This window comes from Orcinus orca, chromosome X (assembly GCF_937001465.1).
Source record: "Orcinus orca chromosome X, mOrcOrc1.1, whole genome shotgun sequence".
Lineage (NCBI taxonomy): Eukaryota > Metazoa > Chordata > Mammalia > Artiodactyla > Delphinidae > Orcinus > Orcinus orca.
The window spans coordinates 90,919,105-90,946,981 of record NC_064580.1 but is presented as its reverse complement, the minus strand read 5'-3'; the positions used below and the strand labels follow the sequence as shown (position 1 = coordinate 90,946,981).

Genomic DNA, 27,877 nt, shown 5'->3' with positions numbered 1-27,877 from the left:
GAGATATAATGTACATTCTATACCATGAACATACCAAACATACAGGAAGAATATATATTGACAGGATATCAAGAATACCAACTAAAGAGATTCAGTAAATCTGGAGCAGTTACCAAAAAAACTTTATTTTAATGGAAATCCATAGGTTAAGTCTGATGCACATCCTCATTTAAAAACCACTGGCCTTGAAGATGCTAGATTCAAATTAATAAGAAGGTTGTGGCCAAGAAGCAGTTTAAAATAGTAACTGAAATTATAACTGATCATGCTATACTGCTATTGCCTAATATTCTCAGGCAAAGAATCACCAGGACTCTGACAAATAGAAACATCATGGAGACCAAGGGTCTTGAGAAATCTCTAGGTGCTTCCCATTTAGCATACAATTTTGAAATTTTTATGTTAATAACATTTTGCCCATACATATTTAACCTGGAGAAGGCTGAGCATCTCTTCTGATTAGAAAACTCTTCCCATGCATCTCATCAATAGTAATATTGAATAAACATAATAGTTTCTAGCATCTTTTTCTAAGGTGAAAGAACAAGTTTTTGATTGTCCAGGGGCCTGGTAGAAAATATATCCTGAAAGTTATTTTATTTCATTTTACATTTAGGAGTCAATCTTAGGAAGGAAACAGAATCAAAAGTCAGGAGATTTGGATACTTAAAATAGGAGAGTTGGTGAAAAGAAACAATATTTGGCTATTCATGTGAAAGGAACAATAAAGCACTTAAAAATAAACAGAAGTAATATGACTATCAAGAACATTAGCTCTTTCATAAGTGAGGAAACTTTGTTTTCTTAAATAATCAAGGACATGATAAAGTCAATACAAAGCACGGAAAATTATTCTGGTAAAACATGAAATCTTTTTTATCTAGGCAGATTACATAGAATAACCCTTCATATTGTAGGTGAAGGAAATAAACAGTGAACAGTGTCTTGCACTATGCTAGGCCCTGGAAATACAAAATAAATATGACATACTCTAAACCATCCAAGATTTTACAATCTAGGTAAGGAAACATATATGATTTTTTAAAAAGTGAAAAAAATGTGACAGAGATTGCTAGTTGTCTATCACATACCTTTCTCCCCATTCTTTCTAAGTGATAAAATGTGGTTTTGTTGGGGGGTGGCTATGTACCCAAATGGGAAATAATGTAATTTCTCAGCCTTCCATTCAGATAGGGGTGCCCATGTGACTAAATATAGGTCAATGGTACATAGGTGGAAGTTGTTGGGTGGGGCTTCCTAGAAAGCTTCATAATTTTGTCCATGTGTATGTGTGTGTGCACATACATGCACTGGGGTAGGGGAGGAGGAGTGATGATGCTTATGAAGTTGCTAAGCTGGGAGGCATTACCTTTTTACTCATTCTTGCCTAGGACATGGGTGTGATGGCTGGAACTACAGCAACCATATTGTTACACTGAGGAAACTTTGAGTTAGGAAGGCAGAGCTTGAGCTTGGAAAACACAGCAAAAAGATCAAAGGAGCTGCTGTAACAATATTGAACTGCCTACCTTCAGATTTCTTTTATGTGATAGAAAAATAATGGGTTTCTTAATGACAGGCAAACACAATTGCTAATTGATACAACATATAATTATAATATAGTAAGATGTAAGGTTTAAAAGAGGTATGTATAAAGACCTATGAGTGCACATTTAAGGAAAGGATGAATTCTGCATAGGAAAAAGGAGACTGGGAAGGTCTTCAGAGGGAGTGACACTTGGCCTGGGATTTTAGAATATGAGTATCTGTCAACTAGGCCAGGAAAGATGGGCATTTTGGATCAAACAGTGACACTGAAATTTCATATAATTTTTGTGGTGAAACTGGTGAATGTTGAAAGATGAAGGACTTAGCAAATGTTTTTTATTAGAAATGGATGATGTGATATTAATCATATACAATCATGGAAACCCTTAAGGGTTGGTGGCCAGAAAATGTTTGAGAAATACCAACAGAGGGTACTATTGTAATAAAATGTACATATCTGCCCTCATATAATTTTCTTATTATTTCTGAAAAGGAAATAAGATATATTATTCCCCTGTATAATTCTATCCAGTCCAATGTTTTAGCACTTTAAAATTTTTAATGAGTAATTCTCCATTCTTCAATTGCTCTTACCAAGACTTCATTTAACCATTATTACAAGTTAGGAAAGTCATCTCTCCTCTTCAGTATACCTGTGTTATGCAAGTTAAAATAGTATTCTTTCCTATGCTATACTGAAAATCTTGTACAGAACTAAAATAATACATAAGACCTATAAACATTGAGATTTATTTGACTAATGTAGAAAGGGCTTTTCAGAAACAACCAATATTTCTCAGATTAGTATAAATTTTTTAATAATGATATTTTATTCTTATGAAATAGGAAATGCTTATTTCAGTTACCAAATCAAAAACAACCACTTAAAAGACCCTCCATAACCTGACTTTTTTCAAGGGAGGATACAATCAATATATTTCGCTAAATAACAAATAAAAAGGAATTGAAATAAATAATAACATAACATACAAATAAATACATGTAAATAAATAAAAATAATAAATAAAAAAGGGAATTAATGATGAGAGGTCACACTAAAAGGAATATATTCAAATATACAGAAATAAGTTTTCAGATATGTTTAGGTCTTAATTTAGATGGAAGTTAATTGAGAGGATAATCCCAGTGAAAAGAATTGCCTTGGCTCTTTTATTTTAAGCCAGAAGAGTGATATTTAGTTAACTGTTTTGGTATGGGTGGCTTTACAAAGGATATATAATAGGATTTATGTGTTGGAGGAAAAAAACTGAATGTGATGCCAGAAGTTAAGGACTTTGTATGTCTGCAAATGTAATTTTAAAAATCTGGTCATTTTCAACCTAAACCCTTTTTCAACCTGAACCCTACTCAACCAATACCTATATACTTCTACAATATTATGATCAAGGTTTATAATAATGACCCCAATATGTCTTCTGAGTCATAGCAGAATTATTAAATTAGGATATATTTTTATTATTTGCAAACTGGTAATCTGGCCTGTTTTTTTTTTAACACTTCTAGATTAATAAGAGCATCCTTATCGGGTATCCAACCTTGGGCTTGTTCTTTGGCCATCTTCAGTAACGGTTTACAGTTAACAGAAATGAAACAACCAACAACTGATAAATTTAAGATGCGTGTTATTAGAGCAAGAATATCTATCACAAAATAATTACAATCTAACCAAATTTTTAAGGAGTGTCACATAGCTTTTTCTAACAATTATAAGATTTTTTTCAGATTCTGTATTGAAAAAGAACTACAATGAAGCATGAAAGAATTTACTTTTATTTCTAATTTCAGTGAATGTAGTCTGTTAATGTCAGCAAGACAAGAGATGTTATGAATAGGCTGAGCCTCATTTTCATTTGTTAGGTCATGTATCCAAGTTTAATTTGAGGGTCCCTATCTAGTTGCACCTTAACTCACCCCTGGCTTCCCCAGAGATGGTTACGACTGTTCTGCCTACAATGGGGGGCCTACAGAGGGCCTTGCTTGCTTAGTCCTCTGATAAACATGAGATAAAATAAAGTCTTAGGAAAGGAAACCCTCCTACACTGTTGGTAGGAATGTAAATTGGTACAGCCACTATGGAAAACAGTATATATAGAGGTTGCTCAAAAAACTAAAAATAGAGTTGCCATATGATCCAGCAATCCCACTCCTGGGCACATATGCAGAGAAAACTCTAATTTGAAAAGATACATGCACCCCAATGTTCACAGCAGCACTACTTAACAATAGCCAAGACATGGAAGCAACCTAAATGTCCATTGACAGATGAATGGATAAAGATGTGGTGTATATATACACAATGGAATACTACTCAGCCATAAAAAAGAATGAAATAATGCCATTTGCAGCAACATGGATGGAACTAGAGATTATCATACTAAGTGAAGTAAGTCAGACAGAGAAAGACAAATATATGATATGAGCTGTATGTGGAATCTAAAAAAATGATACAAATGAACTTACAAAACAGAGAGAGACTCAAAGACACAGAAAACAAACTTACGGTTACCAAAGGGAAAGGGGGTGGGGGAGGGATAAATTAGGAATTTGGGATTAGCAGATACAAACTATTAGATATAAAACGGATAAACAACAAGGTCCTACTGTATAGCACAGGGAACTATATTCAATATCCTGTAATAAGCCATAATGGAAAATAATATGAAAATGAATATACATCTATATATATCTGAATCACTTTGCTGTATACCAAACTAACACAACATTGTGAATCAACTATATTTCAGTTAAAAAAAAAAGTCTTAGGGAGGGTTGCCTGAAGCAAAGCCTGAGACTGAGGTGCGGGGAGGGGGGTTCTTCATGTGATTTATCAGGGGAGTGCTCTCAAGTGCAGGGGAGTGAAGGAAGCAGGATACAGCAGGGAGAAAAAACTTAAGCCAGCTGGAAACCAGCTTCAACCTGACCCCACAAGGAGTGCTGGGATAGATTTTGCACCACAAAATTGGTCTACCTTGAGGCAAAGTCTGGCATTATGTACTCTCATCATCAGTCATTGACTGCAGGATGCAGGGGTGTGTGGGGAGTAGGAGTCTTGTAGAGTACTGAAGCTCTTATTCTGCAGAGTACAATTATCCAGAAAAGGAAGCGGGTGTAGTTAGCTGCTAACACCCACAGCTTCTGGGGGTGCGTCCATCTGCCTTGCAAAGGGGGCCTGAACTGGGCACCAGCAGTGTGTGTACACTATAGAAACACTGTCATATGTGTATCAGGACCCCAGATCAGCCCTTAAGAAACATATAACTGAAAAATACCACAGAAAGTACTGCAGAACTTGAACACAAACTATGTATGACACTTTCTAAAATTATGTTATGAGAAAAACTGGGATGAGATGATGGGAACACATCTCCCTTTCTAACATTCGATTTAGGAATATCCTCTCCCCTTACCTACTCTCTTTGCTAAGCAATAGCAGCTGGTGGTGGCTTCTGTGATCAGGGCAAGATGCCCAGCAGTGAAAGAACAGGGTTGGTTGGGAGAATTTAAAGCAGATGAAGTCTCTGGAATGGGGATATGTGGTTTAGGGTGAAAGGAGCTGTAAGGGTAGGGTCTCTTGTTTGTGTCTGAGATCTGCACCCAACCTCTCTGCTTTGTTTATTTCTACTGGCCCTAGAGACACCCTTGTCTGCTTGTTTTCCCTCTGTCAACACTTTTGCTTTGCACCAGGCCTCTGGAACTGGACTTCTCTCAGCCTTACCCTTATGCTGACATTTTCTAATAGTTTGACACTATAAATGATGGAGGAAATTAAGTTAAAAGCTTTCTCATGCTATCTCTCCTTTTTCTTTTTAAACTTAGCCACTTAAAAAAATTTATTGGAGTACAGTTGACCCACTTTAAGTAGAAAACCAAGCCCAGACACGTGTGCTATTGTTGGGTGTTGTGAAGAGAGAAAGGCAAGTTGATTCTTCTGCAATTCAAGCCCAGAGGCTTTCCTGGGTGTGCAGGGTAATGTGTTCTGAAGTGCCATAAAGAAGTAAAGAAGGTCAGGGAGCTACAAAAGTGGTACAGGAGTGGGGACAAAGCAGTACTTGGTTTACCTTCAGCAAATTTAGGGACTTACCTTCTTCTCCTTCACCAGTCCCTTTATCATCACCAGTATTTCTCCTGAAAAATGTGGAGAAAGAGTAACAAGACCCTGGGTACTGTAGGCTCTGAGGGAAAGGAGGGTATTCCTTTTTTGTTTTTATCTGGGAAAGAGGAGATTTCCCTGTGCTCTTGGGCTGAGGTAGAAATACCTTATTCTACCTGCTGCTAATGTGGAAATTACTACCACTTTATCTGGAGTCAGAATAGTATATTAAAGAGTCTCTTGGTGATGTCTTAAAACAAGCAAAATCTTTTATAATACCCAAGTTTTAGAGACTGATGGGGTGAGTTGCGGATCCTGCACATTTTATCTCCGGTGGCCTTGGGCAGTAATGGGGCCTGTGGGGCACAATAGGGCACAATAATTGAGCTCACTCTGACTTGCTATTTTAGTCATCTTTGCTGTCAGCCTTCAAAGGAGAGACCCTTGCTTTATCGCCTGCTGTCCCTTCTGTCTCTGAAGAGAACCTAGCCTTCCTGACCTGCATGGATATTGAGGCAACTCTTAGGGAAAAGAAGAACACTCCAAAAGAATTTATGGCCATTTTCTCAGTGATATTTGAGAAGGGCCAAGACATCTCTGAGTTTAAGTCTCGGCTCTATTTGTTATTAGCTCTGTGACCGTGGGCAAGTTATTGAGTTATCTGCTATCTCACTGGCCTGAATTTTCTCTCTCTCTTTTTTTTTAAGATATATGAACCCTTATGTTCCTTTTTAAAAAATTAATTAATTTTTGGCTGTGTTGAGTCCTTGTTGCTGCACGTGGGCTTTCTTTAGCTGCAGCAAGCAGGGGCTACTCTTCATTGCAGTGCACTGGCTTCTCATTGCAGTGGCTTCTCTTGTTGTGGAGCACGGGCTCTAGGTGCACGGGCTTCAGTAGTTGTGGCACACGGGCTCAGTAGGTGTGGCACGCAGGCTCTGTAGTTGTGGCGCACGGGCTTAGTTATTCCGCGGCATGTGGGATCTTCCCGGACCAGGGCTCGAAACCGTGTCCCCTGCATTGGCAGGTGGATTCTTAACCACTGCGTCACCAGGGAAGCTCCTGGCCTGAATTTTCTTAGCTGCTTAGAAAAACAAAGAGGAGAGAGAAGGACAGTACTTACAACTACCGCCAATGATCATGAGGATTAAACAACAACAACAAAAATGGGTGTAAAGCACTTAACATAGTACCTGGTCCACAGACGCTCAAACGTTAACCATGATTGCTGTTTATTATTTATCAGCGAGAAGGTCTTAGCTGAGAAGACATATCCATTAGCGTCAATAATTATAATTTCTATTTCAATATACCGCTTAACTCTGTGCTAGGCAATGTTTTAGGTGCTGCTTGCATGCGACTTTTAAAATTCTCACTACAACCTACTATCATAACCATTCTACAGATGAGGAAGCCAAGGAATAGCGTGCTTAAATCCCTTGCCCAAGATTCCACGGTTCCATAGTGGCAGAATGGAGATTCAAACCCAGAAAGTCAGGTTTACAAAGCCTGTGCCCTTAACCATTGAGGTATGCAGTTAAATAATCAGTCAAGAACCAAAAAGAGATGGGGAATGGAGGGTAGAAAAGGCACAGGTTCAAGGTGAACAGTTAGAAACAGGAAATTGAGAGTTTTGGTAGGTCCGGAAGCTTAAACGCATCATTATAAACCGTTCATGTCGTCAACAAGTTAAGCTCCTATTTAAAAATGAGTTAGTAAGTTTACAAGTCAACTTACAAGCAAGTTGAGAAAATCTTCAATAGATAACTATAACTAAGGGACAGGCCCGGTCTTTTATGTATTTTACCAATTAAGTGTCCGGAATCTCCACGAAGCAATCTGCATGCCAGGGGCGTCGATGGGCCAATGAACATAGACGTGAAGGGGTTAATACCGGAGTTTGGGGGTGGACCGAGCGGAGGCGAAGAGGATTTTGGGAGCTCCGTTGTACGTCGCCCCAGGGCGCCTGGGAAATATCCAGTGCGCGTTTCTATTATGACCGACCCTAAGTAAGGGCCATCGGCAGGCTGGGTCTGGCCACTGCCGGCGCAGCTGCTCTCAGAGGCCGGAAGGCATGGGCCGTCGGCCGCCACCGGGAGGGCGGACGAGGCGGAGGTTTGTAGCACTTGTTTTGGGCTGAAGGCGTAGGCATGTCCTGCCTCCAGCCGCGCTGGGACAGGGGAACGGAAGTGAGAGGGGGTGAGGAGACGGGGGAACTGACAGAGTGACGGACCCGGCGGCGAAAATTGAGGGCGTGGGTGTCGGAAGGGGGCGTGTAAATATGTTACGTAGGTGATGAGTTGTGTGAATCTTTTGGGATGGGAGAGGTGGCGGATAGACGAATGGAGGGTAAAATCAGCAGGGTGAAAACGTGTTGTTGGCGGGACACCAGCACATATGAATCGTACCTATATGGGATGACTTTGGAGTGATTTTATTGGGCTCCTGGTTTCAGATTCTACTTTTGATGGCTTGACTCCCTTTAACAAATTACCAAGTACTTGCTCTGTGCTGGGTACTGTACTAGAAGTTCTGTATGAGGAAAGGAATTAGCCTTTATCCTCGACACTTACAGCCTGTCAGTTACTATATGCATTTGGAGACAGGCAATTACAATACAAGGAGATAGAGATACCCCAAGTGTTTTGATAACCTACTGGGTGCCACAGACTCTCCTGAGGTTGCCATCTGGGATGATCTTTGATGTGGTGATTTGACATACATTTTAAAGATAAAATAAGCAGGGAAAAACTATGTGCAATTTCTCCAAGCGTGTTCCCTCCCTGTTTAGCTCAGGTGCAGCTACCTGGAGGACTGAGTAGCACTTAAGGCCCAAACTCGTTTATTCCTGGTGAGAGCATTTGTCCATCACAGTGGGACTTCCAGGACCCCTGCTGGAGAGTCACTCTTAACTTGAGATCAAGACCTCCCCTTGCACGCATAGCCTGCAAGCTCTGGGTAGGACCAGAGTGCAGAACTCAAGGGCTCTCTGCCTTAACCATATGAAACACTTCTGTGCCAGCTCTTTGGTTTTCTAGCATACTCAGTTCATAGCAGGGAATTGTGAATTTACCTGGAATCCTAAGCAATCTTTTTAAAAGTTTGAATCATCAAACCTGCTGCTTTGTTTACCAGAGAAAAAACAGTATAGCAGACAGTCCAAGTCAATGGTTCTCAAACTTTCCTGTGCATCAGAATCAGCTGGGGGGCTTGTTAAAACACAGATTACTGGATTCCACCACAGAGTTGCTGATTCAGTGGGTCTGGGGTAGGCCCCCAAATTTACATTTCTAGCAAGTTCCCAGGAGATGCTGATACTGCTGGTTCCGGGACCACACTTGGAGAAGTACTGGTCTCAACAGAACTGAGATTAGTAAACCAGAAAGGACATCTCTAGGGAAGACTGGGCACAGTTCTAAAGGTTAGACAAGTCTGAAATAAGTCATGGTAGATATGAAATAAAACGGATGCGTTTTTGTTGTTCATTTGTATGTTTTGAATGGAAGAGCAAAGATGAATCTTCCTGAACTAAACAAAGTAAGGTTTGCATCAGCTTTTTCTTCACTCATGGGGTTCAGAGTTCCTTAAATTGTTTAAAAAACAAAGTAGTTATTTCCTTTTCAGATCCCTTTCTGAGTTATATTCAAGTAGCTAGTTATTTACAGAACTCACACCCCTGCTTGTGTCATCACCCCCCCCCCAAATGAGGTGTTCTAACTTCTGGTAATAAATTATGTTTGAAGTTAAAACATGAAAAGACAGTTGGGACAATCTACTCAACACAAAGATTTGTATAAGCAGCCAGAATTGAGATGGTGTGATAAGTAGTTTTATTTATTTTTCCACCCTCAATGAAACCCCTTCCTCTTCAGAAGAAATAATCAGTTTATTCACTGTAAAGCACAGAAGGGACCAGAATTCTTACTGTGCCAGAGATTAACTTGAAACCTTCCTTGAGGGACTGACCTAAACAGCCTACTGGAGGGTGGCAGTCCTCAGTTCTGCCTACCCTCCATACCCTCCCATGAGCCTGAAAAAGGCCAGGACAGATTTTTAGAAATGTCACTCATTCTAGACCTGTCAGTGTTGGATCCCAAATTTCCCCACAGGCCAGTTACAAAACCAAACCAAGCCCCAAAACCAAACATGCAGACCCACATAAAACACACAAAAAAGTCCAAATAAACTGGCCTTGGTCTATTGTGAGCCTTTTCAGGGGCCAGCAAGATGCTAGGATGACCAGTACCCTGGATGTTTCAGAAATCTAAGGGTCTGTCATATCCACATTGCAAGGGAGTCAGCAGGACACTGTAGGGGAAGAAAAAGTTTTCCTTGGCTCTTTTAGGGTCCCTGGCTGGGTCTGAAAATTAAACTGACAAAGACAGATTAACAAGAGAGAAGCATACAAATGTATTTAATGTAAGTTTTCCATGACACAGGAGCCGGCATAGGGAAATGAAGACCCAGAGAAACAGAGCTGAGTATTTTATGCTAGGTTTGACGAAGATTGGGAAGTCATGGAGAAATATGACAAATTAAGGAGTATGAGGGAAGTGTAGTAAACTGGGGGAGACTTAACAAGTCCTGTTTGTTAGATTTTTCTCTACATCCCTTTGTATTTTTGGAGATAAAGATTCTCCTTTCCTCTGGATATAGGGAGGGAACCTCTCACATGAGGGTTTTATGACCTGTCTCAGGGGAGAAGAGGGGCAAGAGGTCAAGTGTCCTTGTTTCTGCCATTTACTCAAATTCCTTCAGCTTTAAAATATTCAGTGTGCTACGGTGCCATATTTTGGGGTAGCGTGTTCTGAACCTTGTCGGCAGTCACACACACGACTCTTGAATATCAATTAAATTTCACTTATGGTTGGTAAGCCTTTCAGTTATACTTGTGCACTGACTCCTCCCCTCCTCACCAGTCCTCATCTCTGCCTAATTCGCACTTAGTCTTACAGACAGTATAATTTTCTATGAAATATGAGGAGATAAAAAGGAATAAAATAAACCTATGATTTTGAACTATGTATCACTGTGTCCTAAGTGATTCCTAAGTAGGAATGATTTAATTTTGTTGCTTGAACACTCAATAGCTTATGGACCCTGTGAGCAGACAGATGGATGCTGAAGAGAATTTGGGGCCATCTGTGTCAGAGCAGCAAACACATGATTACTCCAGAATTCAGATTCAGACAGGATTGTTTGCAGTCCTGAATCTGTTTCAGCAGATTCAGACTTCTTGCTTGTTACAGCTGATTCCCTAAACAACTTTAAATCAGTGTGTATCTCTCACCTGGAGTGGAGTGGGGTTTTAGGTCTGGCACTTAACCACAAGGCTATGGATGTCATTGTTTTGTTTGGAATGGTTTTTCTGAGGATGAGAGTTCTTACATCAAGTGAGTGAGAACTATAAAGTAGAGGGGAGAAGGGTAATTATCATAATTAATATCACGTTTCTTTGCAAAATAAGATTAGATAAAAGTGAAGAACTCACTAGGAGGAAGAAGAGGCAGAAGTATATTCTAGAATCTGGAATCTGCAACTGATGAGCCAGTTGCTGGGTGTATAACTTATTGCTTTTCCCACGATAGAGGCCTAAACACCCATGTGCCTGCAGCCAGGTTCCCCTTAGGTCCTGTGATCTGTTGGGGACAGGGTAGCTATTGCCGCTATTTATCATAACTTTTCTGCACTTGATAAGGCGATGAAGAAACCCTGATAACCTAATCTCGTATAAATATGTATTTTTTAAAACTATGGAAGCATTTTAATAGCCTCTGGAGATCCAAGGAATTCATATAATTGTCTTCCAAAACTGCATGTAAAAGAGCCAAATCCAAAGTCTTACTGAAAGCTGGAGTTCAGGAGATCAGAAATGGCCTTGCCAGAAATGTGTTTTCTAATTTCAAGGTCCTTAGAGGAGTTCCAGTGCCCTGCAGCCAAAGTCCACCAGGAACATATCTATGGTTTAACAAGTTGGGTTGATTAGTTAGTGAGTTGAGGGAGAATGCACACCACGGGGAACTGATGAAACGTCTCAGAGGGTGTTAGAAAGGACTTATTATAGGATTTGGACTTGTGTTAGGTGATTTGGGGGAGGATTTAAAGAAGCGAGGCTTTGCTCTGGATTGGATTCTGTTAGGAAGTAACAGACTGTACATAGGGGTAATTCCATGATTGGGTATCTTTTTTTTTTTTTTTTTTTTTTTTTTTGCGGTACGCAGACCTCTCGCTGTTGTGGCCTCGCCCGTTGTGGAGCACAGGCTCCGGACGCACAGGCCCAGTGGCCATGGCTCACGGGCCCAGCCGCTCCGCGGCATGTGGGATCTTCCCGGACTGGGGCACGAACCCGTGTCCCCTGCATCGGCAGGCGGTCTCTCAACCACTGCGCCACTAGGGAAGCCCCATGATTGGGTATCTTAATGAATCTTATCTAGGAGGATAGACTAGAAGGAGGCCAATTTGTAAAGTAGCAGCTATTAGCCAGGATAGGAGGACGTCTGCTTATTTTGTGGTTTGGTCAAAGTTCATGTTTTGTCTCTTTTCAGACATGACTATGCAGTAGTCTTGCTTTTGTCACAGAGTGGCCTTGTCTGATGTTGATGGTCTGTGAAATTGGTTACGCTCATCAGGAGAACAACAAGGCCTAGCTGTGAGGGCCAGGACAGCTCCCATATGTCAGTGGCTGCTTTTCTCCTCAGAGTGATCAGTGCCAGGTCCAGCAGCCTGTAGGAGACCAAATTCCCTTTCTGCCAGGAGCCATATGTAGCAGAGAAATGGTTAGATGTGTTGAACAGGAAAGACTGAGGGCTGGGTGTGGATTAAAGCATCTGGTTACCCTCTAACAGAACTTAGGAGCCTCAGTGAGAAATAGCAGTCTCCTGAGATTGTTTCCCTTTAAAAAAATCATAAGAGTATACTTAAGCAAGGTAAGTGGGTGGGAGAATATAGCAGATTATATTTTTCAAAGATGGCCATAACAGTACCTCTCATCCCATGCTCTCTTCTATAATGTGACCTTGCCACCCTTCCATTGAGAAGTCGGGTTGACATCCCCTCTGCTTTGAATCTAGGCAGACTTTGATTGTCTAAATCAATAGAATAGGGAGAAATGAGACTCTGTGACTTCTGAGGCTAGGCCGTAAGAGGCAGTGTGGCTTGTGCCTTATCTGCAGGGACATTGACCTTTAGAGTCCTGAGCTGCCATGTAAGGAGTCTGACTACCCTGAGACTGCCATGCTTTGAGAAAGCCCAAGTTCATGGTGAGGCCACCTACAGGTCCTCTGGTCAGCAGTCCCAGCTGATAGCAAACATCAACCAGGAGACCTGTTAATGAAGACACATCTAGATGATTAAAGCCCCCAGCTGTTGAGTCTTCCCAGCTGAGGCTCCAGACATCACGGAGTAGAAGCAAGACATCGCTGCTGTATACTGAGTTCCTGAACAGATTCCGAGAACAAAATAAAATGATTGTTTTGCACCACTGAGTTTTGGATTGGTTTAGCACAAAGCAATAGTAACCCAAACAGAGGTAGAAATGTTGGTTAACACAGAAGAAATGGAGTGAAAGGAGCAAGGAAGGCAAGTAATTGTAAGAGGGAAAACAGGCTAGGGACAAAGCATTTCGCTTTGCTGTTGCTCCTGCTGCTGCTGAGCTCTTTGATTCCAGAGTGGACAGAAGAGGGAAGAATGGAAAGGGAAGTTATCCAGTACACTAAATGAAACTTCTGTAGATAATTGCACCTCCTTTTAAAATAAGATCTGGAACTATTTAGTTATTTCTTTAATTGAACATCTTGATTAACAGAAGTATGTGGGTTTTTTTTTTCCATAAGGAAACAAGTAGTGACCCTAATTAACAGTATTTAGTAACCAGAGGGTGAGGGACGATACTCTCCTCTATATCATTGTGCGAGGTTGGAGGAAATCACAGTGTTATTTCCAATGACATGTATAGAAGTTTTATTATTTTAATCTGGCAGAATATGGTTCACTTTTAAAGCCTCCATATGTGTCTATATTTTACACACACGAATAGCTCTTGCTGGGTAAGACATTCAATCTGTAAGTTAGAATAGAAGTCCTAGTACTATTATTGGAATTGTGTAATCGGTGAGCACTCAAAAGGTATTGGTTATAAATGTTGAGTACAACCACCAACTGACCTCATGGTTATGGGCCAAGTACAGAATGTCTCAGTCTCTTGTTTCCTTGTAAAAATTCCTGTGAATTTGGTGTTTGGCTCTTTCAATGTGTTCCAGCCACACTGAACTCCCCCATTTGAACCTTGATCACCCCTCTCCTACTGCTGGTTCTTCTTATTCCCTCTACATTCTTCCTCGAAAAGTATTCCTGTCTGTTCACACATATCCTAATCTTCTCCAACACTCAAGGCCCAAAGTCAGTGAGCGCCACTTGTTTGGAAACCTAGATCTCATGTTCTCCTCTTCATAACCTTTCCTTGTTTCTCTTTTCTGCCACCTTCGGTTTGCATTATAGTTATCTGGGCATGTGTCTGGCCCTCCTACCAGTCTGTGAGCCCCTGGAAAACAGAATCTATATTAGATTGATTTGGGGGTTCCTCACAGCTCCAAGAGGGATGTTTTGTTCATCTTTAGGATCTGCAGAGAGGACACCTGAGCCTGGAGATGCTAATGAAGATCATATATCCAATCGGTGGCAGAGCTAGGACCAGAACCCGGGTCTCCTAATTCACAGCTTGATGTTTTCCACTAGATGAAGGAGAAGAGGAGGAAGCGGGGGAGAGGAAAAGCAGGAGGAAGTAGTATGCTTCATGAGTGCAAACCTTTGGTATCTGTTTCATTCACTACTGCATTCCCCAGTGCCTAGAGCAGTGCCTGGCACATAGTAGGCACTCAGTAAATATTTACTGAAATAATAAGCAATTGGGGTAAATAAGCATTCATGTACAAGGATGATAACAATGACCTTAGGGGGCATGGGTATTTTTTACTTATCACAAGTTCTTATCTCATGCATTGCTTTGATGCATGAAAGGAGAAACACAAAGCCAGAAAACCCCAGCTTTTCCTGTGCTTGTATTTTTCCACTGCTCTCTTGCACCACTTATCTTCCCTGGTAGCAATTCTGAGGAATCTGAGACAGCTCCCACTGAACTCTTGCATTAATGTTCTGATAAAAGAAAAACATGATGTGCTGGGCACAAAATGTCATTTTATGTAAAAACCTTGGGAAAGTTAGTATTTCTTTAAAAGAAAAGAAAAAGCAGAGCTCATTACTAATGGCTGCCTTTTATTGGCCTTGCTGGGGGCATCACAGTGGGACAATGTGGCTGGAGTCTACGGTTGCCCAAGAGGTCCTGCTCTCTCAGTAGAGGTGACCCCAGGTAATGGAGGCCATAGGTGTGGCTGAAAAACAGGAAATAGGATGGATAAAACCATATACATTTTAGCCCCTGTACTTACTGGCCTGTGGTCATCATCCCGATAACTCCTACCTCAAATCTCACTAAGGAAAATCCCATATGCTCTCCCTTCCCAATCTGAATTCTTCCTCCTTTGGCATAGTGATCTTTTGTTTCCTTGCCTTTGCTTATTCGGTTCTGAAAAAGGTATCTTTTCCTTAGCTCTACTCCAATCTTTCTTCTTCCTGATTCCCACACCCAGGGCCAAAGTGATTTTGACTAAATTTATATAGGAAAAGTATCTCCTTATCTGTGGTACCTGAAGGTACAGTTTGTAAGATTTAAAATCTGGGGCAGTGGGAGTAGGAAATGCACTTTGGCCTCAGTCTAGTCCTAAGCCACATGGTTTATAAAAAACTCTCCATCTGAGGAGTTAAGGGAGCTTGCCCAGATGAAGAGCACAGACTCCGGAGGAAGACTGCCTGTGTTGCAGTTTGGGCTCCACACCCCATAGGCTTTGATGACTCTGGGCAAGGTATTAAACCTCTCTGTGTTGTAGTTTTCTTATCTGTAAAATAGAGAGTTGTTAGGGGGATTTGTAGAGTTAATATAGGTGAAGCACTTAGGATGGTGCCTGGCAAACAGTAAGTGCTGTTTATTTTATTATTTTTTTGTATTAGAGTATAGTTGATTTACAATGTTGTGTTAGTTTCAGGTATACAGAAAAGTGATTCAGTTATACATATACATATATCCATTCTTTTTCAGGTTCTTTTCCCATATAGGTTATTACAGTATATTGAGTAGAGCTCCCTGTGCTATACAGTAGGTCCTTGTTGATTATGTACTTTATATATAGTAGTGTGTATATGTTAATCCCAAACTCCTAATATATCCCTCCCCCACCTTTCCCCTTTGGTAACCATAAGTTTGTTTTCGAAGTCTGTGAGTCTGTTTCTGTTTTGTTTTGGGTTGTTTGTTTGTTTGGTTTTGGCTGTGCAGCGCGGCATGCAGGATCTTAGTTCCCCAACCAGGAATCGAACCTGTGCCCCCTGCAGTGGAAGCACAGAGTCCTAACCACTGGACCACCAGGGAATTCCCTGTTTCTGTTTTGTAAATAAGTTCATTTGTATCATTTTTTTTTAGATTCCACATATAAGTGATATATGATATTTGTCTTTCTCTGTCTGACTTCACTTAGTATGATAATGTCTAGATTCATCCATGTTTAAACAGTAAGTGCTGTTTAAATGTTAAGTGTTATATCTGTCATTATTATTATTATTAAAATTATTAAAACAGACCCTTGTGTGTATGTGCCATCAGAAGCCTAAGGGGAGACGTGAGTGGCACCCCACATATATAATAAATAGGTGTTAGAGAAGCCAAACATGCTGAACAGACCCAAAGAATTAAGGAGCTATATCTAAGAGAGTGTTTTCAGGAGTTTTATTTTGGTTGTTTTAATCTTTTACTAAAAACAAATCTCAGTTACAAGCCATCGCTTGTGCTTTTGGAATCATGTCTAAGACACAACTGCCTAATCTAAGATTGGGAAGATTGACACCTATGTTTTCCTCTAGTTTTATATTTTAATCTCTTACATTTAGGTCTTTGATCAATTTTGAGTTACTTTTTGCATATAACGTGAAGTAGGAGTCCAACTTCATTCTTTTGCCTGTTAATACCTAGTTGTTCCAGCACCATCTGTTGAAAAGACTATTCTTTCTTATTGAATGATCTTGGCACCCTTGTTGAAAATAAAGGTCTGAGTTTATTTCTGGACTCTCAATTCTATTCCACTGATCTGTATGTTAATCCTCCGCCAGTACCAGTCTTAATTACTATAGCTTTGGGGTAATTTTTGAAAGCATGAATTCTGAGTCCTATTACTTCTTCCTTTTTTTTTTTCAAGATTGTTTTGGCTGTTTGGACCCTTTGAATTTTCATGTGATTTTAGGACCATCTCATCCATTTCTGCAAGACAGCAAGGAGTTTGATAGGGATTGCATTGAATCTGTAGAACAATTTATGGAGTATTGCCATATTAACAATATTAAGTCTTCTGATCCATGGGCACGGGATTGTTTGTATTTATTTAGACATTGTTTTGTAGTTTTCAGTATACAAGTCTTGCACTTCTTTTGTTAAATTAGTTCCTAAGTAATTTTTATGCTATTATAAACGGAATTGTTTTATTAATTTCCTGTTTGGAGTGTTCATCGCTACTGTATATAAATGTATTGGATTTTTGTATGTTGACCTGCAACCTTGCTGATTTTATTAATTATAATAGTATTTTTGTGAATCCTTTGGATTTTATATGTAAAAGATCATGCCACCTACAAATACTTCTTTCCAACATGGATGCTTTTTATATCTTTTTCTCCCTTCATTGCCCTGGCTAGAACCTCCAGCACAATGTGGAATAGAAGTGGCAAGAATGGAAATCCTTGTCTTGTTTCTGGTCTTATGATGTGTCTAGGTGTGAATTCATTTGAGTTTATCTTGGAATTTGTTGAGCTTCACGGATGTATAGATTAATGTTTTTCATCAGATTTGGAGAATTTCAAGCATATTTTCTTCAAATATACTTTCTGTCCCTTTCTCTTTCTCCTCTCCTTCTGGGGCTCATTATATGTGTGTTGGTATGCTCATAGGTCTCTGAAGCTCTGTGCATTTTTCTTCATTCTTTTTTCTTCCTGTTCCTCAGTCTGGCCAATCTCAATTGACTTGTCTTCAATTTTGATGATTCCTTTTTCTGCCAGCTCAAGTCTGCTGTTGAGCCCCTCCAGTGAATATTTTATTTATTGTACTTTTCAACTCCAGAATTTCTGTTTGGCTCTTTTTAATAATTTCTGTCTCTTTATTGATATTCTCTGTATGGTGAAACATCCTTATCATACTTTAAGTCTCTGTACATGGTTTGATTTAATTAGTTCTTTCAACATACTTATAATAGGTTATATGAAGCGTTTGTCTAGTAAGTCTAATGTCTCAGCTTCCTCAGGGAGTTTCTGTTGACTGATTTTTTTCCTGTATTTGGGCCTTCCTTCCTCCCTCCCTCCCTCCCTTTCTCTCTCTCTCTCTCTCTTTCTTTCTTTTTCTTTCTTTTCTTTCTATCTTTCTTTCGTGTGTCTCATATTTTTTTGTTTAAAAGTGGACATTTTGGGGGCTTCCCTGGTGGCGCAGTGGTTGAGAGTCCGCCTGCTGATGCATGGGACACGGGTTCATGCCCCGGTCCAGGAAGATCCCAGATGCCGCGGAGCGGCTAGGCCCGTGAGCCATGGCCGCTGAGCCTGCGCGTCCGGAGCCTGTGCTCCGCAACGGGAGAGGCCACAACAGTGAGAGGCCCGCGTACTGCAAAAAAAAAAAAAAAAAAAAGGTGGACATTTTGAATACTGTGGCAACTCTGGAAATCACATTCACACTGCAAGGGTTTGTTGTTGTTGCTGTTTTTTGTTGTTGCTCTTTGTTTAGTGTCTTTCTTGGACTAATTCTGTAAAGTCTGTATTTCCTGTTGTGTGTAGCCACTGAAGTCTTGCCCGGTTATATCACTGTGGCTTAGTTGTCAGCTAATAATTGGTCAGAGGTTTTCTAAAGTGTCTTGAACCAGTAACCCTCCCACTTTTTGCAGAAAGGCTCTACGTGTATTGTGGTACACCGTCAGTGCTCTGGTAAGCGGTTCACAATTATGCCTTAGCCTTCACTTCCTGTTTTCACAGACTCTCAAGGTTAGCCAGAGGTGAGACATGGGAGCCTTCTAATGTCTTTCCTGGGCATGTGCACAGCCCTTAATGTGTGTGTACTTTTAGATCCTCAGGAATGTATTGTAGCTTTTCAAAGACCTTTTTGGACATCTCATTCTCCAGATCTTCCTTTTAAGTTTTATGGTCAGTCTTTTGTTTTTCCCAACAGGTATCATGGCCTAGGCAGCTGTGATGTTAAACAATTGCCACTGATAATGTTTGGCAAATGCCCTGTAAATAGGGCTTTTCCCACTCTCTCACGCCCTGCTGAGTCATGTCAAATAACTACAAGCCATGGGAAAGAGGCTTTTTCAGGGAGCTGACAGATCAAATAGTCATAGTGCTCTGAGGATGGGAGTTTTTGAGGAGCTCCAGGCTGTTCTGCCCCCACCAGTGACTGTTAGGCAGCTGGCTTTCATGGCCTTTTACCATGGGTGTGAGGCTGCTGGTTTTCAAGGCTACCACTGAACAGGAGAGAGGGGGTTGAAATAGGGCAAGTTAAAAGGCCCCAAAGATCAGTGATCTTAGCAAGACTAAGTAGTTTTCTTGAATAAATGCTCCTCAGATTGTCTGCAAACTTTTGAATCATGTCCATAGTTCTGAAAAAGTTGATTTTAACACTTTTTGCCAGTGTTCTCATTGCTGTTTTGCAAGAATGGATCTTCAGAGGTTCCTACTGTGCCATTCTGAAAGCTCCTCCTCACAGATTTTTATTCTGTTTAGGGTACAATCAGATCTCCATCTAAAATAACAATCTTGTGTGGATATTTGGGTCAGAACTTCTTAGCAGTGGGCAGGATTTGGACTAACAATGAAAATGCTGAAGATGGCCTCTTCCTGTGTCTTCAGGACTCTAAAAGACTGTCCTGGACTGAGGCTGGGCTACGATCGTGAGTAGGACAGTGGGTGAAAACTATGGGCAGCCAGTGAGATAATGTTGTTTTTTCCCCAACTAGGTTGTTTCTTTCTGTGCTCATAGGCATCTGAAAACCTGGAGATATGTTTGAGCCAAACTTCTGCAGAGATGGGCCACCAATTCCCCTTTACTGTTCACCACATTCCCCAGAAAGTTTATTGGACTTGGACCTTTCCTTGAGAAGGAATTTGGGAGAGAATAATATTAAAAAGGGGGAAACAAACACTTACTGAATGAACCAATGAGTAGTGGGCTGGAGAGATCAGGGAAGGCTTCCTGAAGGAGGCACGGGTTTGATCTGATCCTGCAAGAATGGGTGCATGTTGGTTAGTTGAAGAAAATGTGTGGTGAGTAGGAAAGCAGTTAAATTTAATGCAACCAATTGAGATATCTGTAATTAATTCCCCTCACTGAGCCACTGTAAGAATATATCCCAGGCTTATCCCTGGGAGAAAGCCAGAGACTAGGCAATGATCAAAAAAATGGGGGAGGCAGTATATCATAATGGTCAAGAATTCAGGTTCTGATGTCAGACTGCTTAAGTTCAAATCCCAGACTTTCTGCTTATATGCTTATTAGCTGTATGATCCTGGGCAATTTAACCTCTCTGACCCTATTTATCTGTGAAATAGGGTCCCCTTTTTTCCTGCCTCACAGGTTTGGTGAGAAGATTAAATGGGATAATGCATCAATAGTGCAAAATACAATGCCTTGCACAGAGTAAGTGCTCACCAAAAGACATCCATATAATTTTTTCTTCCAGTTTTGAGGTATAATTGACATACACCGCTGTATAAGTTTAAGGTACACAGTATAATGATTTGATATACGTATATCATGAAGTGATTATCACAATAAGTTTAGTGAACATCTGTCATCTCATAGGTACAGAATTAAAGAAATAGAAAAAAACAGTTTTCTTTGTGATGAGAAGGCTTAGGATTTACTCTCTTGACAACTTTCATATATAACATACAGCAGTGTTAAATGTATTTATCATGTTGTACATTATACCCCTAAGGCAGCCAGATTTTTAATCTGAGTCCAGCCACGAATCCAGATACCAAATGCACAAAGCTGGAAACCATGTCGGTATGGTCAGAATTGAAATTGTTTTTAAATGCTTCCTGCAATTGCTTTGTTTATTTCTGTTCAGTTCACCTTTAGAATTTGGTAACATATTATTGAAAATGCCAGCATGTTTCCATATGTTAGGAAGAATTGTATGGAGTGTTTTTTGTTTTATGTTTGAGAGACAGAACGTTAAACAGGGCACTGCAATAGAGGCAGGAATCCCACAGAGAGAACCCCCAGGGCCTAGGTGAGATTCAGAGGGATGGAATCAAGTCCTTGATCAGCTTAACCTCCTGGGAGTAGATTCTACTACCTGAGCTTTTCTCTCTTTGGGTTTCAGAGGTCCAAGATTTTTATTTATTCACTCATCAAACAGGCACTGGGGAGGGTGGAGGCACAGTGGTAGTTTTTTTTAACTAGAGCAGGGGCTCTGGACCCAGGTCAGGCTTGAATCTGAGCCCTAACATTTCCTAGCTCTGTGACCTTGGGCAATTTGCCTAACCTTTCTGTGCCTCTGCAGGATAATATCTGTCTCATAGAATTACTGTAAGAGTTAAATGAGTTAATACATGTGTACATAAAGGACTTAGACAAGTTCCTGGCATATAGTAAATGTTCAACAAATGTTAAATGTAACTAATTTTATAGTGGGTGGGAAGGTGATTATTTTAATTTTCTGTTTACATGTTTAACTCTGTTTATATGCTCAATTAAACAGAATTCAACTGTTCACTCTGTATCTCCCATGCCTAGTAATTTTGTTAGGTGAATGCATGTTCACTGGTAAACAATCCTAATGTAGTGAGAGGTACTATAACAGAGCTTGAGTACAAGGCACTTTGCAGGACATGAGGGATATGATATGTTATGCTCAACTTTGAGCAATTCAGGGAACATTTGGTTGAGAGGGGCTGTTCCCTTCTAGAATTTTCAGTGCAGTCAGATCTATGAGAGCCAACAGCATCCAGGAACTAGGTAAAGTGATGCTAGAGAGTCACCAGGTGGCAGTACTGCACAGGGATTCAGGTAGAAGAGGAAAAGAGGAGCCCTTTCCAGCCAAGAGTTCATGTTTATGTCTGACGCTGTTTTTCTCTCCTCTCCACAGAAATTCAAGCCATGATTTCTTCCCCTTTGTTCTGCTGGTTTTGGAGCACTGCTATTCCTACCCAAGGCTGCTTGGGAGTCATCTGGCGCTCAAGCCGCTCTGTCTTTACCAGGCAGAGGAGAGAAACCATGCTGAGTATATTTCCAGTTCTTTGCATGTTGGGCTTCTAACTCCCACACCACCAACTTGTTTCTCCTGCTATGCCCTGGATGGAATTAAAAGAGTGAGGTGAGAAGCAAAACTAACATTTTTTGAGACAGCAGGCACTGTATCAGAAACTTAATATAATCATGTTGTTGAATTGCCACAGAACCCTGAGAGATTAATTTTGTAATTTATTTTGTCCATCATCTTGCTTCAGCAATTATTAACATAGGCGTGGCCAGGCTTGTTTCAGCTATACCCCCCCATCCAACACCACTGGATTATTTTCAGGCAAATCCCAGATAATTTTTCACTGCATAATTTCGTTTTTAAATACTTTCTTACATTCCTCTAAAAGGTAAGGACTTTTAAACACACCACAGTATCATTATAACACTTTAAAAAAACCCAAGCAATAATATCCTAACATTATCAAATATATACCAAGTATTCAAATTTACCTAGTTGTCTCATTTTTAAAACTGTATTTGTTTCATTCAAATCTGGATTCAATCAAAGTTCATAGATTTAATTCATTTGATATATGAGCTGTGAGCCATTTTACATAGAGGGAAACTGAGGATCAGAGAGGATCATCAGTTCAGTATTCAAAAACAATTCTCTATTGAATCAGACCTGGTACCAGATGTTGGGGATACAAAGATTAGGAAGACCCAAGTCTCTGCTTCAAGGAACTCAGTCTTATGCTCCTGTAATGCTCTGTGAATATATCTATCACAAGACTTAATACACTATGTTATTAGTATGTGGTTGTGTATCTGTCTTCCCAGATAGGTGGCAAATTCCTTAGAAGGCAGGGGCCAGTTCATAGTCAACATTGTAATCTGTAACATCTTACGGAAAAACCCGAATGAACTTTTTGGCCAACCCAATACTTAACGTAGTCCCTGGTACATAGTAGATATTTAACAACTATGGGGAAAGGAATAATTTTGTCTGACTGGGCAGTGGGAACCAGTGAAGAGTTTCAGGCAGGGCAGTGACATGATAAGGTTATCACTGTAGGTAGGTGACACACGTCATCATTTGGATTGGAGGCAGAGAAGGGGCTATTGCTGAGTTCATGCTACAGAGGAGGAGTGCCAGACTAAAGCAATGGCGGTGAGTATGGAGAGGAGAAGACAGACTGGAGAGTTACTGAGGATGTGAATTTGGCAGTATTTGGTAATTTCTTAGATGTAGAGAATGAACGTTTCTGGCTTGGGTAATGGTGGTGCCACCAGTAGATTCAGTGCAAAGAGGAGAAGCGAGTTTGGGGTGGAAGATGAGCTCCACTTTGGACATGCTAAGGTTGTGTCCATGTGATCTTCAGGAGGATGTGTGAGACCAGAGCCCAGGTCGGCGGTCAGGAGTGAAGATCAGGGGATCACAGCGTGTAGGTGGAGCTTGAAAGCCTGACGGTAGATGTCATCACTCGGGAGAGGACATGCAGTGAAACAGGGAGTGGAATAAGGAGGGAACCCTGACACTTACCCAGGGAGTGGAAAATGAGAAGCCCATGAGAGATGAAAAAGGAACAGCTGGGGAGACTGGAAAAAAATCAGGACAGTGTGGTGCCACAGAAGCCAAGAGAGGAAAGAGTTCAGGAGAGAGGGAGAGGGAGTGGTTGACACTCTTGAGGCAGGTAAGGAAGTAGTGGTAGAGGATAGCTCAGTGCTACAGCCAGGGTGTGGTCGGTGGTGGAAGAGTGGCAGGTGGTGAGCCTAGAAAGGCCAGTTGGTCCCTCATCCAAAAAGGCCTTGGTCACCCAGCTGTGGAGTTAAGACTTCATTCTGTAGCTAATGGGGAGTCATCAAGAGGTTTCAAAAAGGAGTGACCTGGTCAGATCGGGGTGCTCTAGAAAAATCAGGCTGAGACAGTGTGGAGGATGCTGTGGAGGAATAGGACTGGAGGCAGGGCTCCTTGGAGTGGAATAAAGTGGCACTTAGGCAGTGGAGGTATGGACTGTCTTCCAGGACTTTTAGTAGGTAAAATTGGCAGGCATTGAAAACGGTAGCTAACACTCACTGAGCTTTTATTATGTGCCAGGCGCTACTCTCAGTGCTTATGTGAATTATCTCACGTAATTCTCACAACCAATCTATGGGGTAGATAACATTATTGACCTCATTTTATGCCTGAGGAAACTGAGATACAGAGAGATAAAGCAACTTGTGGAGGATCATGGAGCGGGTAAACCACAGAGCCTAGATTTAAGTCCAGGTGGTTGGTTCTAACCCACTCTAACCTGTTTCTCTGAATGCCACTCTTAACTTCTAGATTGTTTTGCCTTGATTAGATGTGGGGAGTGAGGGTGTTAGGATTAGGTTCAGCTGTGAGCTATCAGACATCCAAAATAACAGTGGATTAAACAGGATAGAAATTCATTTCTCTTTCATTAAAGAAAGAAATTCATTAAACCCTAGAAGGCTTAATGGCCTGTCATCTCCACAGTGTGACACTTGTCCCCATGGTACAAGATAGAGCCTTAGTCATCACGTTCATGTTCTAAGCAGCAAAATGCTGGGTAGAGAGAAGGAAAGAACAGATACTTGGGACAACTGGTAGTCTCTGCTATAAGAGAAGTTCCAGAACTCTGCCATGGGTGATTGCAAGGAGGATGGGGTTACCAGGAGTTGAGGTAGAGAGTACAGGAAACCTGTTGGACCTTTATTATTTTTGTTTGTTTACCCAGGGTCTTTCCCTTCCCTTGGAAACAAAACCCTATTTTTTCAGGGGGAGTGCTGCTCCTCTCCTGTCCAGCCATGGAGTTCTAGTTGGTGTTTCCATTCCAAGTACCCTATCATCTCCCCAGTCTCAGTTGATTTGATTGGTTGGCATATGGGCATGTGATCTAGATCAGAACAATCAGAATCCTTCGCTTCAATTTTTTTTAAACCAACTTAAATGGGGGAAAGTATTGTGTCCCACTTTTGTGGCACAGCTTGGAGATGTGTGGCCAGGACCTATTGGTGGCCCTTTTACAACTCCAGGGAGGAAGCTTGTCTGAGAAAATGCAGTCAGCATGCAGGATGAGCTGTAAATTCCTATTAGTGTTCAAGTCTCTGGTCTTGTCCTTGAGGCCCATCCACATCCTTGCCCTTTGTATGATTATGTGAGACTTCCAATAAATTCCTTCTTGTGTTCAAGTCAAAGTTGTGTTTCTGTCACTTGCAACCAATAAAGTCCTGATTAAAGCTGTATTCTAAAAGTTAATTCTGGAATCAATGTAGATGTGCTTAGGGTTTGTGGGGGGGGTCATAGTAAATAGTAACCAGAAGCAGAAAGATAATTTATGAGACTGTTTTAATAGTCTACATGAGAAACAATGAGAATCTGAACTAAGGGGATGTCAGTGGGTACTGTAGCTCCTGGCCAGTCTTGCCATGTCTCTTCTACACCTTGAATCAGTTGCCCATATCTACATATTGATCATCTCTACCTGGATGGAATGCAACAGGTTGCTGTTCATTTTGAGCATGTTTTCCTCTGTATCCTTGGACATAGGTATAATAGCTGCTTAAAAACTCCTCTCTGTTAATTCTAACATCTACGTCATCTTGGGGGCTAGTCTTCATTGATTACCTTTTTTCTTCGGTATGGGTCACATTTTTCTGTTTCCGATATGCCCAGTCATTTGGATTTGTCAGAGGACATGTTGTAGAGAATCTGGATTCCATTGTGTCCCTCTGAAGAGTATTGATTTTTTTGTTTTAGCAGGTGGTCAACTTGACAGAACTCAAACTCCATACTCAATTTCCCCTGCAGTAAGTACCAGCTGAAATTTCTATTTAGTTCTTTTAGTTTTATCTGAGCTATTTGGAGACTGCCCTGTGCGTGCATGGTTCAGAGGTTGGCCAGAGAGTTGGACAGAGTTTATGCACACAATTTAGGGCTCCACCTGTCAAGATCTCTCCATTCCAGTATTTTACCTCCATAGGCTCCAGCTGCTGAAATCCTGAATTCTGTCTTCCGGTAAAGACTCAGTTTTACCACCTATCCGGTGACTGATTGGGGCCTGCTCTGTGGCTAAAAGCCTTAAAAATTGGGAATCTCACCTAGTTCTAATCCTATCCTTTAACTGTAGTTTCTTTTCCAGTTTCTGCATGCTTCAGGTTGTTTGTCAGTACTTTCAGGTAGTTGTTTTTAAATATTTTGTCCAGAGTATATTGTTATATCTGAAGGAAAGGCGGCTTGATAGAAGCTACTCGGTCATTTACTGGAAGCCAGAACCTGCCTGGTCACTACTGTATAACCTGTGGCCAATGTAGCAAGACTCTTCTAGTCAGGTAATAAGAAATTATACCCAGATTATAACCAGATTTTAGCTCTCAATGATGTGACTTGAAAAAGGCAATTTTATAACCAGATAAGCTAAATGTGATGAAGTTTCAGGATGACAGGTTTGGAGGTATGAGAAGCTTGATAAGCCCCCACCTGGGCTTTCCCATGAGCTAAAATGAGTTCACTCTGGATAGGCAGGGTCCTGCTGCCACAAACCTGAGTGCCTGTTTCCATAAGGAGATTCACTTTTTAAATATCCCCTGTCCTGATATCCCTTAGTCACCTCATCTTTAAAAAAATTATCTGAGTTTATTGTAATAAATGTAACTTCTATATAATTCATAGATCAGAATGAGAGGCCAAGGCCCCTACCCAGTCCTCTGCCAGATCTAGTATCTGGGATGGAGAAGAGTGGATAAATTGCAAAACTTTTTAGCAGGTTGAATGGTTGGGGATTGGTGACAAAGTATATGAGGTGGAATTAGAGGGTAGAGTTAAGGATGACTTCCGAATTTCTGCCTTGGGCATCTGGAAGGATGATCAATACAAAATAGAGGATGTAAGAAAGAGAGCAAGTTTAAGGGGGAAGATGAATTCAGCTTTGGCCATGTTTGAGGTACCTGTGGGACATCCAGTCAGAGTACATCTGAGTCTGAGGATTGGAGAGAGATCTGGGATGGAGATGTATAATGGAGAATCTCCAGTGGATAAGTGATAGATGAGGCCATAGGTCTAGATAATGTAATCAAATAGCATGTACAGGGTGAGAAGAGAACTGATAACGAAGCCCAGTAGTTAAGGGGAGAGCATAAGAAATGAGTCACTTTAGGAAACTGAGAAACAGAAAAATTAAAGACAAACAAGGAAAGGTGGTATACAAAAGTCAGGGGAGGAGAATTTCATGAAGGAGTTAGTGGTCAGTAGGGTCCAGTTCAGCAGAAAAAGCAAGCAAAGCAAGTACTGAAAAACAGGCATTGGATTTAACAACTAAGAGGTCTTTACCTCAGAAATTGCAATTTCGGTGGAGTGGCAAGGAGTGTTGCCAGATTGCAGTTTGAGGAGTGCACGGGTGTGGTAGACTTTAACATGTGTTTTCTGTTAACCATTCCTTCCAGTAATCATACTCCTGTATAGTCCCCTAGTCTTGAATCTGGTGAAGTCTCTAAATAAGTTTAACTGATAGAATGCAGGGAAGTGATGGTGCTTGACTTATGAGAGTAGGTCATAAGAAGCCTTGTAACTTTTGCCTTGGTCTTTTGGAGCTCCGAGCAATCGTTTAAGAAGTCTGATCACCCTACTAGAGAGACCACATGGAAAAATTGTGAGACGACATGGAGAGAGAGAGAGAAGTCCAGCTGCACCCAGGGTTCCATAAATCCCCACCAAGACACCAAGCATAAAGGAAACCAGAACCATCTTGGCTCCACCAGATCAACCTAGCCACCAGCTGGATGCCGCTGAGTGGCTCCAGTAGATGCCACATGGGGCAGAAAATCTGTCCAGTAAGCCTTGCCCAAATTTCTCACCCACCCATTCATTGCAATAATAAAATGATTATTGTTTTCAG

At 41.0% G+C, this 27,877-nt stretch overlaps 2 long non-coding RNA genes across 3 annotated transcripts; one reads left to right on the top strand and one right to left on the bottom strand.

Annotated features, from left to right (window-relative positions):
- Positions 1-99: 99 nt before the first annotated feature.
- LOC125963157 (uncharacterized) lies at positions 100-7,617 on the bottom strand. 2 transcript variants are annotated; one of them, XR_007474981.1, is made up of 2 exons: positions 6,850-7,617; positions 100-6,740 (listed from the first exon to the last, which is right to left on the bottom strand). It is a non-coding gene; the product is annotated as an uncharacterized LOC125963157 (long non-coding RNA). The 2 variants fall into 2 exon arrangements; XR_007474980.1 differs by having other exon boundaries at positions 100-6,737.
- LOC125963155 (uncharacterized) lies at positions 7,611-27,877 on the top strand. Its single transcript, XR_007474971.1, has 4 exons — positions 7,611-7,771; positions 21,883-22,110; positions 25,744-25,793; positions 27,573-27,877. It is a non-coding gene; the product is annotated as an uncharacterized LOC125963155 (long non-coding RNA).